This window comes from Triticum dicoccoides, chromosome 7A, assembly GCF_002162155.2.
Source record: "Triticum dicoccoides isolate Atlit2015 ecotype Zavitan chromosome 7A, WEW_v2.0, whole genome shotgun sequence".
NCBI lineage: Eukaryota > Viridiplantae > Streptophyta > Magnoliopsida > Poales > Poaceae > Triticum > Triticum dicoccoides.
In genome coordinates this window covers 263,723,692-263,740,486 of record NC_041392.1, presented here as the reverse complement: position 1 = coordinate 263,740,486, position 16,795 = coordinate 263,723,692, and positions in this window count along the sequence as shown.

Below are 16,795 nucleotides of genomic sequence, written 5' to 3'. Positions count from 1 at the left end.
AGGGAAGGTGATACGTTGTTAGGAAAAATGTAAAACCAAGGTAGGGCCTTGCTGGAGGAGTTTTATTCAAAGCGAACTGTCAAGGGGTTCCCATAAGACCCAACCGCGTAAGGAATGCAAAATCAAGGAACATAACACCGGTATGACGGAAACTAGGGCGGCAAGAGTGGAACAAAATACCAGGCATAAGGCCGAGCCTTCCACCCTTTACCAAGTATATAGATGCATTAAAGTAAATAAGATATAGTAATGATATCCCAACAATATCCATGTTCCAACATGGAACAAACTTCATCTTCACCTGCAGCTAGCAATGCTATAAGAGGGGCTGAGCAAAGCGGTAACATAGCCAAATAACGGTTTGCTAGGAAAGGTGGGTTAGAGGCTTGACATGGCAATATGGGAGCCATGCTATAGCAAGTGGTAGGTATCGCGACATGGCAATAGAGCGAACAACTAGCAAGCAAAGATAGAAGTGATTTCGAGGGTATGGTCATCTTGCCCGAGATCCCGCAAGGAAGAAGAACGAGTCCATGAAGAAGACAAATAGACGTAGTCGAACGGATCCTCACAAACGCGACGTTATCGGAACTAACCCGAAGAAGCAACACCGGAAAGAAGCAAACAACATAGTAAACAACCATCACATAAACACGACATGATGCACAACCAAGTATGATGCATGTCCAGTTTAATGATGCATGGCATGGCAAGATGCACAAACAATACTACAAATTAAGTGGAGCTCAATATGCAACGAGTTGCATATTGACGGGACACCACATTCAAGTTATTTAGTTCGATCTCGTTTATGTACCCACAATATTAAATGTTGATTAACATGGCAAGAGGTGAAGCAAATGAAAACTACCTATCTAGGCAAGTTTAAATGAGGCCGGAACAACAAGTCCGAAAACTCCTCATGTGCATATTTTAGGTTTGGTACTGTTCTGCCCTAAACAATATTTTAGAGTTGTTAAACATGCAACAGGAGTGCACCATGTTAAACTAGGCATTTTTTACCCCATTTACATATAAAGATTATTTAAAATGGAGCTACAGTTATTAAGTTATGAATTAAAGCATTTTAGCATGTTATTAGAACAAATTTAAACAAACAGCAAGTTAAACATTTCAAACATGCATGAAAGTTGGAAATTATGACACTAGATGAGATCCTAAGCACTTTTCATATACAATGTTTTTACAAAGGATTGTGAGATATTAAAATGTATGAACATGGAGAGGCAATCTGTAAATATGCAGTTTTCGGTTAAATGGTAGAAATCACAGCGCATGGAAAAATAATATGCATGGGCCGAAACTGGCTGACCCATCATTGCACAGGAGAGGGGCTGGGCGCGTCCTCACCAGAGGGCCCATAGGCCGGCTCGATGGTGGGCTAGGCTGCGCATGAGGGAGATACTTGGGCCTTAGGGCGCTGGAGGGGAGGCAGCCAGGCGCTCGCTTGAGCGAGGCGTGGTCAATGGGGCGAGCGGTTGCGCTCTGCTCGTTCACCTCATGTGGACGGAGCAGAAGAGGGCTAAGCACACCGGCGTCGACAAACACCCATCGTGTCTGAAACTCGCTCGTGGATGGAGGAAGCTCGAAGTCGATCCCCTCGCCCGCTGTCGCGGTGACGGCCTGGAAGCTCACACACCCCGAGCTCTGTCGAGGGTATGTCAGATGCAGTGAGAAGAAGTGGAGGAAGAGGGCCACAGAAGGAGCGATGCCCACCATGGCTTCGCACACAAAGGCGAAGACAGTGAGAAGAGTCACAGATTGAGGGTCGAGATGCAGCATGTGGATCTGATAATGCTCGAGCACCGCGTTGAAGAAGGCGGAGAAGGGGGCAATCAGGCCAGCCCAGAGGGCATCTATGAAGATTGGGACCTCAGTGGCCGCTCGGGCAATGCGAGCGCGAGACGCGGGCCAAGCCGCCGTCTCTCCCCACTCTTTGAAAGTGGAAGCAAGCATGGGGCGCACCTTGTCCATGGCCTCGTCGTTGAGCACCAGAGGTCAGCCGAGCGCGGGCTCGAAGGATAGAGGCACACTCGGCGAAGGCAGAGGCTTCTTCCCCTTGTCTGATTGTTTCAGTGCCATAGCGACGAAGCAGGCGAAGTGCAGGACAGATCGGAGAGGAGGAGCAGAGTCTCGAGGAAGTAGAAGGACTGGGAAGGCGAGGCGTGGGCAATGGGGGAATAAATATGTAGGTTGCGGGGGCCGCGAAGCCAGGCAAATTCAAAGGCAGCGTGGGGAAGCGGAGACGCCCACGACCAATCAACTGCCACGCGTCAACCGAGGCCACCGGCTTTTGGGGCCTGCGGTGCTCCGCGCTTGACCCTTTGGCTTCGCCTTGAAGCCAAGCCCGAGCGCGCCTTAGGCCCGGGGGCTACTGTCGGCGTTCTGGGAACGGGGGTCCCCAGACTTGCCTGCCTGCGGCCCATGGCGTGGCTGTGTTGGCAGGTCTGTACGGCCCATCATCAACAACAAGGCATTCAAGACCCTCACGAGGGGCCAAGCCTCACGAGGCGGATGACGCAAGACCTCCTCAGGAGTAGCCTCACCAGGCTGCCTCGCGAGGAACGGAGATATCAAGGCGGGGCGAACCTCGCGAGGCACTCGTGACTTGAGCCATGACGATCGACACCAGGCGGGCGCCAGCACGCTTAGCGTCCTTGTTTCCTCTTTGGTGCCCAGGGGGCAAGCGCAGGCGCGAAGTACCGAGGCATTAGGCAAAGGTTTCCATATCGGTGCAACAAGACCAAGACCAGAAGGACGGCAGGACGGAGGTCACCATGGAGCCCAGGACGGCGTCACCACCAGAACCTTTGGCAGGCGAAGAGCACCTTTTGTCAGGATAGCTTGTACTAGCTATCCCCTTTCAAAATGGGCCGCCGTTGTTGGCTCCCCTCCCGCTCAATATTTGAGTAGAGGACCAGTGCCTACATAAGCAGAACTTGCCACCACTGTAGCGGGGGGATTCAGAGTCATCCCACCCTGACCATTAGCCACACCAAGCACAAGAGCACCTCAACCTCAGGAGGTTGTTCTTCCCCTTGTATTGTTCTTCATCAGCCTAAGAGGCAATCTACCACCACCACACTAGAGTAGGGTATTACACCACAATAGTGGCCCGAACCAGTATAAACCTTGTGTCTTTGTGTTGCGAGTGCGTCGAGTTCGTCCGCGAGACCTTAGCAAGCTAGGGCGTAGATCGGTAGGAGGGAAAGAGCTTCGCGCGCACCCCAGAGTTCGAAACTCAAGGGTTTGCCGGAACCCATGATCCGATAGTCTCTATCACACGCACACCGTCTCCACATTGCCCTTCTGCCACAACACACATATGGACACATACACACGTTCTCTCTCACTCACACACACAGGGGCTGTTTGGTTTGAGACTAAGTTTGCCTAAGGTTGCCACACCTAAGGTTAGGCAAGTTTGACCAACTTAGGTGGGTGTTTGGTTCAAGCCACACCTTAGGCAAGCCACATTAGGGTCCCACATTACATACACTCAAAAAGTGTGGCAAGATTCCCTTAGGCTTGCCAACTTGTGGCTCTCATTTTGAAGAACTAACCTTAGGCAAGTGTGGCAACATTGTCTCTATGACAAGTGGGCCATAGGGGCAATAAAGTGTGTCAAGCCAAAGTGTGGAAAAAACCATGCCAAGTAAACTGTGGCTGCCAAATTTTGGCTTAGCAAACGGTGGCTGGGAACCAAACAGCCCCAAAATCAGTATTAAAAAAACTAGGGCGCACCTAAAACGTCCAAATCCAAATAAACACGAACTGGAGCTAAATTCAAATATATGGAAATATTGTACCATTAAGAACTTTTCCCGCAAAAAAGTTGAGTAATATTCGGGGATTGTTTTCACACACACAAAAAGGTTCGGTGGATGTCCTTCGAGCGCGACACGGTGACGCACCGTTCGATCGCCCGTGTGGCCGCGGTTCATGTGCTTGCACAGGATTCCGTATCGTGCTTGTGGTAACTAATAAAAGTGTTGCCTAAGTCTAATGTTTACGTGTACTAGTATGGTTTTCTTTTAAGTTTGACCAACCCTATATAAAACTAAACTAAGCTCCCATACGTGCACTCATCAATATGCCGCCGCCGTTGCGCATGCCGGCGCCCGCCTGCTCCGGCCAACAATTTCTCACCCATCACCGTCGTGTCTCCACCATGCCGAAGGCTTTCCCGCTCATGTCGTCTGTAGTCCCTCCTTGTGATGCCGATGCGCTACCAAGCACGCGAGCAGCTGGTGGAGCCGCGTCTATGCATGCAGCATACGAAGAGGAGGACGAGCGCATGCTCCAGCACGCTGGCGAGGAGGAACTAGCATGTCATTGTCGTCTCCGCCCGCGTGGAGGAGGCGCGCATGGTGGCTCTCGCAGCGGAAGCCGGTCGCGCGCGCGTCGAGCCTGCAAACCGGGTGCGGACGCGGAATCTACCTTCGAGACCTTGAATGCCACGTGGATCCTGCAATCTGAAGGAGCAATTTGGGTCAGTCGACTCTTGTGAGCCGTTTGATGCAACATGGATGGCTAGAAGGGCTTCTTCAACCTCCGAAATAGATGCACGGTTCATCTTCTCAGCCCGCCACACGCCTAACCGCCTGCCACCGCCGCGCCCTCCCCTGAACCGCCTGCCACCGCCATGCTCCCCCCACCCCCGCCATGCTCCCCCCACCCCCGCCATCCGTTTAACCCCGGGCACGATCCATTTTTTTCAGAAAACTGCATTCCACACCCAACACTCATAAGATAGGTCATGGGCACCCTGTCGTCTTCTTCCTTCACTCTGCCAAACTTCTTTCACAAATCGACTGACCCAAATTATACTACTAGTACGAACGTATTAACTACAGTAGGAACACGAAGATACAAGCAGTAGTACCAACTGCAAGAAGAACAGTAGTAAGACATAGTACTAGTACTACTGTACGTACTAAATAGTTCAAATACCGAGAAAGAACATAAACATAGTTCAGCTGGGGCCTCATCACAACACACCCTTGAAAATAAACTAAGCAACTAGTCCGCTTGACACTGCAGTAGAACCAGCATGAGCAACGGCACTGCCACCTACTTGGAGTTCGAGTCCATGTCCTTGGCTTCGTCCTCGCCCATCTTCCTCTTTGTCGACGCTTCTTTGTTTGAACCGGACACTGGGCTCTGCTTCTTCATCCAACCCTTGTAGATATTTAAACAAAGGTAGGCATCCATTCCTGCATACAGGATGTGATCTTCATCTAATGTCATCGAATCCCATGCATGATGAAACTCGTGATGAGGTTTCTTCAGTTTAGCGTACGAACGATCAATCATGGCTGCTGCCAGGGTCAGCATTGAAGGCTGAGAGGAGGACACCAGCCCTTCCTTCTAGAGGTCGAAGGGGTCGCCTACAACGAGGCCTATCCGACCCAGGATTTCCTTGTCGTTCCTAAAGTCTACAGTAACGAATTTGACTCGGCCGCCCTTGAGGAACTTCTTAAATTCCTCGCACTCAACATCGGCATGGCATATGTGGTAGACCAAGCATAAGTCATGCACACAAACCTGGATCACGGCGGGCTTCTTATTCTCTGCCTCCTTTAGTTTCTTCTTGCTTCCCGGGACTGTGGTGTACTCAACATCTAGCCCAGCGACCCACTCATCATTTGAGTTTTCGAACATGCATTTGAAGCGAGCAAGGCATTCTTTCACCGTTGCGGAAGAACGGGTGTAGATGACGTCGAACTCATCGCCAGTGATGGTGCTAACGTTGTACTCACCGCCGATCATGGAGATTTGGGACGCCATGGATTTGGGAGGTGGGTTAGGATTAGTGGAACTGCCGTAATGTGAAAGGACGGGACGACTGGGAGCAAACAATTGTAAGGTATTGTACTAGTAGAAGACGGGGACGAGTAGGGCGTGCGAACGGCGTGGTGTTGCTGGCTTGCCCGATGGATAAACGGCCGCAAGCCCCCAAAGAGTTCTCGATAACTATGCAAGACCCACTAGATGTCATGTCTACTAGACCCATATCATAGGCCTGACGGTATAGCTTCTGCCTATTCGCACGCCATGCCGGCTTGTGTGTAACTTCAATTATTTCCATCAACCATCGCGCCTCCCACGACCTTCGCCTCCCTCGCGTGGTCGCGCCCTTTGAGACTTCGACCGGCTATAAATGAGCAATTTTTTTGCCTACTCCGCATGCATGATACTCCCTCTGGTCCTTTTTACTTGCGTCAACCGTTTGCAAAGTGTTTGACAAAATTTATAAGTACTAAAAATATCAATATCTACAATATCGTTTCTTGTTTTGTGACATATCAACCAATAAGAGATGTGGGCGGTGCATGCTTTCAATGACTTGAGACTGCCAAACATGACATGCAGTGGTTAGTTCATTGCATGCAATGCTAATAATTAGCAAAAAGACATTAAGTTTTCTCGTTTTCCTCTCCGCCTTGGTCGCAGTGCACAACGTAATATGACTTACACACCTAGACGGAGGGGTAACCCAAATAAGTACCTCTTGGGTGGGTTAGATTTTTTGGGGGTTAGTTGAGTTCAAACTAACCCAAACTAACTCTAACACATGGATCCAAACAGGGCCAAGGTTAGCTATTAGAGTACTACTACCTCCCTTCTAGTTTAAAGGGCTTGATTCAAAATTTTGACCTACTCTTAGAAAGATAGAGGCGGTGGAATAGTTTTTGTAGTTCTTCACAAAAAAATGTGTTTACCAATGCATGCATGAACATGGGTTACTCTAACCCCCCTCTCTTCTTTAGTTCTTTGCCACATCGGCATGTTTGCTATTCCGTGTGCCTGATACCAGCTAAGATACCACCATTATGGCCAGCCTTAATCATCGCATGCAATAATTTAGTGCACCTTAAAATATGAACATGTGTGGGCGTGTATGTTTTTAATGACTTGAGACTATACCTAGCCCGGCATGCAAGATGAGACTTATTATGCACCGTTTCCCATACCTACTGGAAGCCCATTCGTCTCCAAATCCTTTCCTCACCATGTGTGGAAACAATATACCTGCCAGACTCTCCTTCTCCCTCCGGCGGTCCCACCACTCCACCCCGTGTGGAAAAAATCTGCATGCATGACTCTCCTCCCTCCGCGCTCGTCCAATCAGTTGTGACCAGCAATATTTCCACCCCTTCCCTCCCACGTAATTTACTGCAACAAATATGCCCACATAGTTGTTACTTAACTGCAGGTGCATTGGGTCACCGACATATGGGCCCAACAGGGGTCCGGCCCGCATGTCAGTGATGCAACCGGACCTGCAGTTAAGTCAGTGCAGCTCAGTCCATATCTTACGTAGGTGTGCCATTGCTCGCTATAAATACTGCGCCTCCCACGACATCGCTATCTCCTCCCCCTCATGTTCACGTTCATCGCTATCTCCTCCCCCTCCCTGGCTCCCTCTCATGTCGAAAACCATGGCATCGCCCCTCCCAGGACCTAGGTTCCCCTCACTGCACCGCGCGGAGGGTCACGCGTCGTCATTCCGTTCCTCGCCGCCACTAGTCGAGGAGGACGTGTCGGCGTTCCGCTCCTTGCCGCGACGCGATGCGTCGCCGTTCCATTTCTCGTCGCCACTAGTCGAGGTGGACGTGTCGGCGTTCCCAATCTCGCCAGCACGTGCGTCGGAGGACGCGTCGGCTCCCCGCTACGAGGAGAACGCCGCGCCACCTGCCGAGCCCCCTAGCTTTGAGGAGCTTTGGAAAGAAATGGATGTCGCCTTGTGGGAGGCTTTGCCTCCAGCAGAGCACATCAAAATAGAGGCGGAGAAGAAGGCCGAGGAAGAGCCGCGCACCGCAGAACAAGCTGCCTGGGAGGCCTATGTCGCATCCAAGAGAGTTAGGCAATTGGCTCTTTGGCAGAAGGCTCGTGCGAGGGCCGTGAGGGTGGCGGAGGACGCCCGTGCCGACGCCCTGAGTGCAGTCGGGCCCAAGCGCCTCATCTACGCTTGGTGGTACGTGGACCGGGTGCACGCTTTCAGCGAGGAGGAGTACCTATTGGTGCCGGATCACCACACCGGTGAGATCGCGCTCGCCCGCCGGCAAGCCGCCAATCAGCACCTCGCAAGTTGCGAGGTTGAGGAAGAGGCGTTGTGTCGGCGCGCCGGGAAACGGCCGCGCACCAGGGCACTCGTGGCGCGCCGCAAGCACTTGTCAGGACCCCGACTCAATGCCACATCGATCTAGCATGTAACACCTCATATCACTTTGCGGCCTCACGCACGGTATCCCCACGGGTGTCGCCTTACCTTTGCCCGGGACCGTTTGCGCCTTTTGGCACACGTATATGATGGTGTCGCTAGCATCCATATGATAAAGAGCCCGGGCTGACATGGCTAGTCGTAAACCCAAAGTGGCACTAACTTACAGGGACAGACATCCATGACCCAGCATCGAACGTGTCGGTCATCAGCGAGTGAATCCAGGCTGTAGCACTGGGCTAACAGGACTCCGGTGAACCGGGCTGTAGCGGGCTAACAGGACTCCGGTATTCATCGCGTGACATTTCCCCGAAGGGACAGACACAGGATCGAAGAAGGACACATGCCGGCCAGCCTAAGTGTTCCGGAGCAGTAGCAAGCTACCAGGGCTCAGAGGAAACACTAGGAGACATTTCCCGGTAAGAGAGACTACTAAGGATAAACAACTAGATAGTCAGATCCCACACATAGCAATACACATTACACGTACGCATAACATGCAAGTATGTGCTGTACAACATGGCATCACAGCATAACTCAACAACTCATATAGATAAGGCTCAAAGAGCCATCATAGCATTATTACAAACAGGGGTCACATGACCCAACATTCAGAGCAATCAAGCAACAAACGGAAGCATTACATGTCTGAGTACAGACATCTATAAATGAAAAAGGCTGAAAGCCTGACTATCTACAACGTCCGATCAAGATCGTAGCTGAGGTACAAGCTACTTGTCGAAGTCCATGAGAACACTAGTAAGACCGAAGTCTCCGTTGCAAAAACATAAATAAAGCAACATGAGTACAAAGGTACTCAGCAAGACTTACATCAGATCCTATCATACATGCATTTGTATCAAGAGGGTAATGTGGGGTTTAGTTGCAGCAAGCCAGCTTTGACTCTGTGGCTATCCTGTTCTACGACTACCAGAAACTCTTGAGGTGAGACAACGTACACGAGTCCACTAATCACCACACAATACACTACTATGGATTCATCCCCGTCTCCCTACGAGAAGGCCATCCATAGCACTCACACTTGTCTTGAGCATTTTAGAGTATCCACTTCAAGTTGTCTATGTACCATGTAAGCATCCAAGAAGTCCATAACCGCGGACCCGGCTATTCGAATAGATCATGTTAACCCTGCAGGGGTGTACTTCTTCACACACGCTCTCGCCACTTACTGCCATGTACACGTCATGTATCTCGGCAACCTTCAAGCGGAAGCCTGGCGAGGGTGTCGGCCACGACCTGACTAACCACACAAGACTCTAATCCAGGTTTATCGCCTATTCGGGTTCCATCCGCAAGGAGATCCGGCCGGGGTGTCGCTCACGGCCCCAAACAATGTGAGCAGGGTTCCCAAGCCCACCATCCGGGTGCCACTTGGTACACCGTGCCACCTGTGCCTAGTCTGTCCCAAGCCCACCCTGCCGGGTGCCACTTGGTAGAAAAATAGCACTACCTACAAACACCAGAAACTAGTTGCGACTCCTGGACAGAGGTCAAGTTGGTTAGTAAGTCGAGAGGGGCACTTAAGCATTCCAATGTGTGGTAGTATCGAGTCATTGGACAACATACATAGAACTCAGTGCTTAAGGACGGTTCCAGTGAGACAACCCACCATGTACTCCTACATGGCCTCTCACCACTACCTTTACCAAATCGTGTTCACACACTTCACTCTCAGCATCAGAACATATCGTAACACTCCAATTCATTCCCAATGAACCAGACCTGACACAACTCTAAGCAATAGCAGGCATAGCATGGTAGGAACACAACATGGCTCAATCAACTCCTACACATGCTAGTGGGTTTCAACTATTTACTGTGGCAATGACAGGACATGCAGAGGAATGGGTTCAACTACCGCAGCACAAAGTAGCAGATGAATCGTTGTTGTCCTAATGCAATAACTGAGAGCAGGAGCGAGAGAGTAGGATTGTATCGGAATGAACAAGGGGGTTTGCTTGCCTGGTAAATCAACAAGGAAGACACTGCTTCACAGACAGGTACTCTAGAACGTCTCCGGAGCAGGACCTATCGAGAAGGAACAGTGTCGGCAATCAATACACAATCATATGCAACAATATGATGCATGAACATGGCATGAAGATGTGATGCTGTTTGAGCTAATGCAACTAGTACTCATTTGGTTTGAAGTCCATTTGAACCAAAGCTCAAATGCAATTCTAAATTAAGTCTCTTATATATGCCATAATGTGTTTTCCCATAAACAGCATGTATAAGTTGGTTTGTCATGCATGAGACTAGTACAGATGGAAAGATTGCATTTTTCTGATAATTTTTCATATATAAATTATTTTAATCTGAGCTACGGTTGAATTGATATGAATTTTTGAAGTTTAAATCAATTTCTGGAATTTCCTGAAATATTTTAATTCCAGAAAATATATATTGCGCCAGCATGACGTCAGCATGACGTCAGCAGTCAACTGCGGCTGATGGGGTCAAACCTGACGTGTGAGGTCCACACGTCAGTGTCAGGGGGTTAAACAGGGGGTTAGGTTAACTTAATTAAAAGATTAGGGGGGCACCGGGGCCCACATGTCAGCCTCGGGGGGGTTAATTAAGCGGTGATTAGCACTAAGCTAATCACCTGACGGGTCGGGCCCACATGGCGGGGCTCAGGCGACGGGGCCCGCCGCCGGCGACCTCTGGACGTGGCGGAGTCCGCGCCACAGGCCACAGGGACGACGTCTGAGAGCACCGGGGCATAGCCCGGGCTCGTCCGCATCCAGGGGAGCAGACGGGAAGCCGCGGGGATGCCGGAGCTCGCCGGAGCGAAGCTCGGGGCGGCGGCCGGAGTTCGGCTTCGAGCGGGAACGGGCTGCGGGGCACGGGGAGGCCACCTGAGGGGCTCGGCGGCACCCTCGTGGCACCGGGAGCACGATGGGGTGCTTGGTTTGGGCGGAGGCGGGCCGAGACGACGACGGCGACATGGACGGCGGCGAGAAGCTTCAGCCGTGGTGGGGAGGAGGGCTACGGCGAGCGGGCAGCTAAATGGAGAGAGGGGAACGGTGGCGGAGCTCACCGCGGTTGCAGCGGGCGTCGAAGCTGGCTCGGGGAAGGCTTGGGGCAGCCGGAGCGACGACGGCGATCTTGTCGGCCGAAGCTTGAAGACGACGGCGATTGCGATGAAGCGGAGCTCGCCCGGGTTGCTTTGCTCGGTGAGGAGGGAGAGGGGGTCGCGGCGGAGCTGGGAAGCGTGTCGGGTAGGTGCTGCAGTGGCCGAGGCCACGGTGGCTATGGACGGCGGCGGCGGTGATTCTCGGGTGAGAGAGAGAGAGAAGGGGAAAAGCACGGGAGAGAGGGGGTGAGGCCAGGGGATCGGGGCGGCACCGAGAAGAAGCAACGCGGCGTCGTGCTGGCAGGGTAGGCAGGCAGGCGACCTGGTGGCGTGGCGCTCCACCCGTGCGCGCGCGTCGGCCACACGCCTGGCCGACTGGCGCCAGGAGGACGACGGCGGTGGTGGGCTGGGCTGGCCTGCTGGGCCAGAGGCGCCAGGTAATCCAGGTAGGGTTTTCCCCTTTTTGTTTTCTTTTCTAATTTTTCTAACATTTGTTAATACTAAAACAATTTATTTACTTATGCCAATTTTTATGGAAGCTAGTTATATTAATCCAGAGCTCCTTTATAAATGGCATAATTTTTGGACATATATTAATATATATATAACTAATATATTTCCGAAGCAAATAATTATCGGATTAATCCAAATGGCCAAAGTAAATATCCATGAGCTCCTAAAATATTTGTTAGAATTTTACCTCTGACCAATATTTTCAGAGAGCAACATGAACATTTTCTTGGACCTTTTTGGAGCAATTTTTATTTAGGTCATTTTCAGAGATGATTCTGAGGGTTCCACCAATCCTCATTTCAAATTTAAATGGAATATAAACATGATGCACAAATGACTAGCTAGTCTAGGTCATACCAGACTAGGGATGTGACAACTCGCCCCCACTTGGAAGAATCTCGTCCCGAGATTCAGGGGTCGACGGAAAGAAAGCGGGGTACTCCAGTCGAAGACGATCTTCTCGCTCCCAAGTAGCTTCTCTCTCGGAATGATGAGACCACTGAACCTTGAGAAACTTGATGTTCTGACGTCGAGTGACACGCTCTGCTTGATCAAGAATGCGAACCGGGTACTCTCGGTATGTGAGGTTATCTTGGAGATCAAGCGTTTCGTGGTCCACTCCGCGGATGGGATCCGAGAAGCAACGCCTGAGTTGAGAGACGTGGAAGACATCATGAACTCGAGAAAGATGTGGGGGTAGTTCCAACTGGTAGGCAACCTCCCCTCGTTTAGCGAGAATGCGAAAGGGACCAATGTAACGAGGAGCCAACTTGCCCTTGATACCGAAACGATGGGTACCCTTCAAGGGAGTAACCCGAAGGTAAGCTTGGTCGCCAATTTCATAAGTCATAACCTTATGATGACGATCATACTGACTCTTTTGACGAGATTGGGCTGTCTTCAAATTCTCACGAATGATGCGAACTTGCTCTTCTGCCTCCTGGATCATGTCCGGTCCAAAGAATTGTCTTTCACCGGTTTCGGACCAGTTCAAAGGTGTTCGACATCTTCGTCCATAGAGAACTTCAAGAGGAGCCTTTTTGAGGCTGGATTGATAGCTATTGTTATAAGCAAACTCGGCGAAAGGAAGACATTTCTCCCAATCCATACCGAATGAGATAACGCAAGCTCTGAGCATGTCTTCGAGAATTTGATTGACCCGTTCCACCTGACCACTCGACTGAGGGTGGAAAGCGGTACTGAAGGAAAGATGGGTTCCCATGGCAGTTTGGAAACTCTCCCAGAAAATGAGAAGTGAAAAGACTGCCACGGTCTGAATTGATCTCCAGTGGAACACCATGGAGTGATACTATTCGAGAAATGTATAAGTCAGCAAGCTGACTAGCAGTGATACTCTCTCGAACAGGAAGGAAGTGAGCCACTTTGGAAAGACGATCAACGACTACGAAGATAGCGTTATTCCCTCTCTTGGTCCTGGGAAAGCCGGTGATGAAGTCCATACCAACTTTATCCCATTTCCATTCAGGAATAGCTAAAGGCTGAAGGGTGCCAGCAGGTCTTTGATGCTCTGCCTTAACGCGACGACAAACATCACATTTAGCAATGAACTCAGCGATTTCTCTCTTCATCCTAGTCCACCAGAACCTCTGGCGTAGGTCCTGATACATCTTAGTACTACCGGGATGAATCGTGAGAGGAGATTCATGCGCCTCCTTAAGAATCAGTTGTCAAAGATGTTGATTCTTGGGAACCACCAAGCGATTCTCAAAGAAAACAACACCTCGATCATCCATAGAGAAACATCCACCAACTCCCTTCTTAATGTTTCTCTTGATCCGAGAAATTCCTGTGTCTTGCTTTTGAGCAGCGACAATCTGATCTTCAAGATCAGGTTTCGCCACCAAGGTAGAAAGGAATCCGTGAGGAGCAATGTGAAGATTAAGCTTACAGAATTCCTCATGGAGAAGTGGTTGGCCTTGCTGCAACATGAGATTGTTGCAATAGGATTTACGGCTTAGAGCATCAGCCATGACATTGGCTTTGCCTGGGGTGTAGGTAATCCCTAGATCATAATCTGTGATCAACTCCAACCAGCGTCTTTGCCTAAGGTTCTGATCCGGTTGGGTGAAGATATACTTGAGACTCTGGTGATTAGTGTAGATCTCGCAACATTTACCAAGGAGGTAATGTCGCCAGGTCTTGAGTGCATAGACTACGGCTGCAAGCTCTAGATCATGTGTAGGATAATTATCCTCATGTGGATGCAACTGTCGAGATGCATAGGCAATCACATGATGATCCTGCATAAGAATGCAACCAAGTCCCTGTCGTGAGGCGTCGCAGTAGATAATAAAGTCTTTAGTGAAATCCGGTGGCACAAGTATGGGAGCAGAAGTCAGGCGTCTTTTCAGTTCCTGAAAACTGTACTCACACTGTGGGGACCACTCGAACTTTTTATCTTTCTTGAGAAGTTCCGTGAGGGGTTTGGCTACTTTGGAGAAATTTTCAACAAAGCGGCGACAATAGCTGGCTAGACCAAGGAAACTCCTAACTTGTTTAACGGTCTCAGGTGGAGTCCAATCGAGAACAGCCTGAACTCTCTCGGGATTGACAGCAATGCCCTTACCAGAGATTACGTGGCCTAGGTAGGTCACTTCTGGCAACCAAAATTCACACTTGGAGAACTTGGCATAAAGGCGGTGCTCTCTAAGTTTTTCTAAAACAAGTCTAAGATGTTCGGCATGCTCTTCCTCGTTCTTCGAGTAAATAAGAATATCATCGAGGTAAACCACGACGAACTTATCTAAGTACTCCATGAAGATCGAGTTCATCAAGCGGGAGAAAGTAGCTGGAGCATTGGTTAGGCCAAAGGACATGACGGTGTACTCGTACTGGCCATAACGAGTGACAAAAGCTGTCTTGGGAATGTCCCCGTTTCTGATCTTGATTTGGTGGTAGCCTAACCTTAAATCCATCTTGGAGAAGACTGAGGATCCAACGAGCTGATCATACAGATCGTTGATCCTGGGGAGCGGATATTTGTTCTTTATTGTGACCAAATTAACGGGACGATAATCTACAACCATCCGGTCCGTACCATCCTTCTTCTTGACGAAGAGGACGGGGCAAGCCCAAGGAGAAGAACTAGGACGGATGAAACCCTTTTGCAAGGACTCATCAAGTTGTTTCTTAAGCTCGGCTAGTTCTAAGGGTGCCATCTTGTAAGGTCTCCTAGAGATTGGAGCTGTTCCTGGGATAAGATCTATGACGAACTCTACATCTCTGTCAGGTGGAACACCTGGCAGTTCCTCTGGAAAGACATCCAGAAAGTCACGGACTACCGGGATATCTTCAAGGTCTGGAAGAGGGCTGGCATTAAGAGAATAGAGCTGACGCTTTGCAACTCTAGTGGAGACAGTGACTATCTTGCCAGATGGGTGTGTAAGCTGAACAGATCTTGTGTAACAATCAATCTTGGCATGATGAGCTGTCATCCAGTCCATACCCAAGATGATGTTAATATCTGAGGACTTGAGGGCTACAAGTGATGCAAGGAATACAAGTCTGTCAACAAGGATTTTGTTACCATAGCTGATTCTGGTGGTCTGCCATCTAGACCCTGGGGTTTGGATTTCAAGCGGAGTTGGCATATCACAAAATGACATGTCGTGCAAACGAGCATAGCCTTCAGAAATGAAGGAGTGAGATGCTCTAGTATCGAATAGAACTGATGCTGGGTGACAATTGACAAGGAGTGTACCAAGAACGACATCCGGATCATCATGAGCGTCTTTAGCTGAGACGTGATGCACACGTCCACGTTCAGTGGGGGCTGACTTGACACTGATCATCTTGCGTGATGGCTTAACACAGCCAACAGTCTTCTCGGGCTGGGGTGGAGCATAACTAGTCTGAGAGCAGTCACGTGCATAGTGTCCTGGCTTCCCGCATGTGAAGCAAGTTCCCGAGGTTGGACGTGGACCTGCACTGACAAACGGTCTACCAGTAGGCCTGGGTGGAACATATGGCTGAGCTGGGGGAGGCACCACATAAGATGGTCTCGGTGCATATCCGGAAGGAAGAGCGGAGTTTGGAACCCAAATCCGGCGCTTCTGGGAACTAGAGCCAGAGGAAGATCCCAAATCACGGGTGTGCTTACGAGACTCCTCGTAAGTGAGCTGAGCTGTCTCTGCATTGATGGCCTTGTTCACAAGGGCTTGGAATGTATCACAATGATGCAGGTGGAGATCACGACGCAACTTGGGATTGAGACCCTTCCGGAACCTAGCCTGCTTCTTGGCGTCCGTGGACACTTCTTCTGTGGCATAGCGGGCAAGGTTCTCGAACTCTCTGCTGTAAGCATCAATAGCCATCTTATTCTGGGTGAAACTACAGAACTCTTCTCTCTTGCGATCAAGGAGGGCCTGGGGAATGTGATGCTCGCGAAAAGCCTCAGTGAAATCTCTCCAGGTAGGATTCTGGCCAGCTGGAGGCAAAGCCTCATAGTTCTGCCACCAAAGACTAGCAGGACCTTCCAGGTGGTATGTGGCATAGGCGACCTTGTCATCTTCAGCTACGTTCGCGGAACGCAGCTTATGAGTGATGCTACGGAGCCAGTCATCTGCATCGAGTGGCTCGATGGAATGATGAAAGGGAGGTGGGTGCAAGCGAATGAAGTCATGAATGGTCGCATACTTATTGGACTGATGTGCGGTGTTCTCCTCGATACGTGCCAACAAACGGTTAGACTCACGCTTGTTCCTCTCCATTTCTAACATGAACTCTGTCAACGAAGGCGGGTCGGGAGGATCCTCATCCCTACCATCTTCATGGTTCTGGCTACGAACAATAGAACTTGATGACATCCTGAGAAATGAAACCAGGGACGGAGTCAGCATCAACTATAGACTGTAGAATGTAGGACAAGGAATTAGTATCTCTCGAACTCCTAGGGAAATTCCGGCAGCATAACG